The following is a 4,227-nucleotide window of genomic DNA, read 5'->3' as shown; positions in this document are numbered from 1 at the left end:
CTTTTAGTTTTAAGTCGGTTTGAACAATCCGGATAAGCGCAAGTAAGTACCATTTTGATTAGCCGTCGTACCTACAATGACTGTGTAAACAATTAGTGACGTATACGCGCGAGAGATCACTTCCGGCGCTTGAAGAAACAAAGTCACCTACATCTTGGATGCCCTGGGGGTAAGCAGATAAACATCAAATTTTCATTTTTGGGTGAACTATCCCTTTAATTTGCAAGTTATTGACTTGCAAAAAACGTTTTCCGTGAGGGTTAGTGTTAGGGGATATAAAATACAGGGGGTGCCAACACTGATCTTGCACACATTTCAGCAAATGTCCAGTTGCGCCGCTGATTTCAAGTAGTACCTGACCAATTAAAATCAGATTTATACAATAATTTTAAAAATGCCTTATCCAGTAGCCACAAACAATTGACTTGTCCTGACCACTGCAGTCAAAATTGACATACATCAATGTACGCTGAAGACAAAAAATTACAACTGAATTAGGGTTGCATGATTACAACAATATCATAATTGTTGATCATTTTCCATAATGTTGTAGAATTCATTTTGATTAATACAATCTCTTTCCAAACACCGCAAAAAATTTATAAAATAACAAATAAATAAATTAAATTATATATAAACATTAATTATTAGTTTAACATTATAAGATGTAACATGAAACCCTAATGTACATAACTGATAAGAAAAAACTAAGAAGAAACAGTATTTCAATGAAAAAAATAATTAATCAAATACGAGCCGACACAGAGAATTCTGGGAATTTTTGTTTTTTTCACAGTACATTATAACTTGTTCTTTTTCACATCCAAAGCTTTCAATTTAACAGTAATTTAAAGGGGTGGTTGATTGCGATTTCACTTTTTTAATGGGATAAAACCGTATATTAAAAGCTAACAGAAGCAGTAGCATTCACAAATAACAGCATATCTAAAAGTATGAGACAACAACAAACAAACATACCATTAAAAGCCGTGCTTGCACAGGTTCTGCACGATCCTCTTCAATAATATCCTCTGCTTCTCAATCGGGCTCAAACTGATAAGCGATATTAATGACGCCGTTTTTTACAGTACAACCGGAGCACATGCCGCTGAGGTGAGGGGCGGGGCCTTTAGATGCGCACTAGAGGCGGTTTAACCAATCACAACTACAAAAACGGCTGGTAGGGACTACAACAAGTTACTTCCCGGGTTTGTGACGTAACAAACCTAGATAAACCCCGCCCTCAGGAAAAGGCAACAAAGGGGGTGAGGCCTTTTTAAAAAAACGAAGCATTAACTCATGTTAGACTGCACCCCATAAACACAATCAAGCCTAGAAAAAAACCAGTGAACCACCCCTTTAATGTAAAATTATGTGAAATGTTCATACGTATTAAAGGAACTTACTGTTAACCAATTAACAGGTTTTTACTGTAGCATTTTCAGTCTTTTACTGTTAAAATTATGAGCATTTTTTTATATTATGCCTCTGTGAATTGTAATGGGATTTGTTTCATGAAATCACAATTCTACCCACTTACAGTATAATATTGCTAAGCTCTGTAATCTTTGAGTGGCAGTAATAGAGGTCTGCAGGTAACTGCTGCAAGCTTTCTCAGTGGCATAGACCATGATTACAATTGAAATGTGGAAAATTGAAATGTGTCTGAATAGAAGTTAGGGTAAAACGTATGCCCTCTTTGTTATTCGAGTGTCAAGGTATCGGAAGAATTTTCAATTAAACCGTGTGGATTGTGGCCAACAAACGGGAGAAGAGTTCAAGGCTAACTACTGGCCTGACACTTGTCTGAGGTGGGAAGATTGATGGCGGCACTTTTAACATTTTAGAAGGGGCTCACCCGCCGTTAAAAAGGGGGTACTGAGGGAAATGTCACCAAATGAAAGCAGTCAGCTCGGAAATCCTCAGCGGAACAACAGCAACATCGATCCTACAAAATCAGTAAAACAAGAGTGGGCATAGAAAAGCCAAAGACAAATACAAGGAACCCTAAGTCTCTGGATTAAATCGAGGCCCAAATAATAATGCTTTTACAGCCTTAAACACAGAGCCATGAACAACATTACAGCTCTGATGAAAAACCTGCTCTTGGGCAACCAGACCTTTGACTAAACAGCAAAAGGTCTCGTCAACATTGCAGCTTAAACAGGAAGAGATGGCCTATAAAGCAAACATCCACAGTCCGTTTGTTTTTTTACCCGGTTATGTATATAGATGTGCCTTCATGAAAAAGAAGTACACTTTAGCATATTGTTGAAAAAAAGAATACTTATTACAGAAATAATATAATTAAGTGAATATAAGTGGACAGATAAGAAAGAATATTCTTAAGTGCAAACTGAATGTAATGTTTTTGGACAATTAGATACAATTTATTACAGTATAGTTTAAATACTATAGTTGAACATAAGAGTTGATCTCAATCACAGTTGATTCCAAAATGAAGGTAGCATGTTGCTAAGCTAACCTTGCTACATATGCAAATACACTTAAATGTTTCAATTTCAAATTATATTGTGCTATTTTCATTGATACTCTACAGCAGTGGTTCTCAAACTGGGGTACGCGTACCCCTGGGGGTACGTGAGATGATGGAGGGGGGGTACGCGAACAAAATTCTGAGTTTTGGCATTCATTTAATTCTACCACAACTTAAAGTAACATTAAAACCGAACAAAGTAGATCTTCACTTAATAGCATGAAGAGCAAATATTGACACGGACAGTACATTGAGATCGATTTAAACTCTCTTCGATACAGACACACTCTGTGCGTGTTATTGTTTTCATGTTTAAGATACGAGCAAGAATGCAAATTTCCCTAAATATTCAAATGATGGCAAATGTGCCATTCATTTTTACAACAGCTCAACAAAAAAAGGTAATATTAAGTGAACATTTTACATTTTAAATGTAGCCTACATTTTAAACAGAATATTGTCATGTTTGTTCTATTTTGGAACGAAATAATAGTTCCAACGAAATCCGTATCATCTGGTGTGCATCCCCAAGCAACATACAGCAGTGTTTCGTTAGTGAACGAATCTGCGGCTTTGAACGATTTGGAGAGTCAGTGATTAATAACCCATTCATAACTACAGCATTTTGCTTTGTTACAGAATGAATGAAAGAATGACACGACGCCTGGCTCATTAAGACAACGACTTGCCGCCACCTATTGGCGGTTTTATTTTTAAATCTACTGTTTTTTAACATTAGTTCTATTGTTCCCAGGTGTGTCCCATTAGCTCTCTTATTATTTAAGCCGTGTGTGTTTCCATTCTTCCACATCCGGTATTGTGAATGTCTGTTTATGTCTACCTCATCTGCTACACGTGTTTTCCTGGTTATCATTAAAATCTCCTTATTGATGTACTCTACGTCTCCTCGTTCCTCACTCCGCGCTCCAACTCAGTAGCAACGTGACAGAATACCGGACCAATACAGAACAGTGAGTTGCGCCTCTTCTCCCCATGTTTTTTTTTTCCGTTTTAGAAAGTGTTTTTGTTTTCCCATTTGTTTCTCCCCGCATCATGGAAATCGCTGCTCGATTCATCGTCATAGCCCGTAAGGATCTCCCCTTCGTCGAGTATGCCTGGGAATTCTGCGGGCTCGCCGCGGTGACGGCTTTAGATGACGCCACGCTCAACTCTCTGTTCAGGATCGGGGCCAATTGCTATCGCCCCGTGGACCTCCCTGACACCACAGGACTGAGCTGGAGGGAAGGGATCCTCCGGTGTCTGGAAAGCGTCCAGCCCTGATCCAGAATCAGTTTAGCCCAGAGAAGGTTCCAGTCCCAGTGTCTAGCACAGAAAGTGCTCCAGTTCCCATGTCCAGCCGAAGGAGGGCTCCAGTCCCCAAGTCAAGCCCAGGGAGGGCCACAGTTCCCGAGTTAGGCCTACGGAGGGCCTCTAAAGATGATATTCTCCACAATAATTTTTTTTGGGGGGGGGCGGATTGTATGGGTCCATCCGTAGTGGCCGGGCCGAGTGGCAGGGCCAGGGCCACGGAGGCCGTCCGGCCATGGCGTCCTGAGTTCCCAGCTGTAGTGGCCGGGCCGAGTGGCGAGGCCAAGGCCTCCTGAACTGTCTGCTCTGCCATGGCCTCCTGAACTGTCTGTTCCGTCATAACTTCCCAGTCTGCCTGCTCCGCCATGGCGCCCCGAACGGGTGCCGTCCCGTGTCTGTCCTGCGGGACCTCCAGAGCGCCC

Source organism: Sinocyclocheilus rhinocerous, unplaced genomic scaffold (genome assembly GCF_001515625.1).
Source record: "Sinocyclocheilus rhinocerous isolate Xijiao unplaced genomic scaffold, SAMN03320098_v1.1 scaffold350, whole genome shotgun sequence".
In the NCBI taxonomy this organism is placed as follows: domain Eukaryota; kingdom Metazoa; phylum Chordata; class Actinopteri; order Cypriniformes; family Cyprinidae; genus Sinocyclocheilus; species Sinocyclocheilus rhinocerous.
This window is presented reverse-complemented; position numbering follows the sequence as displayed.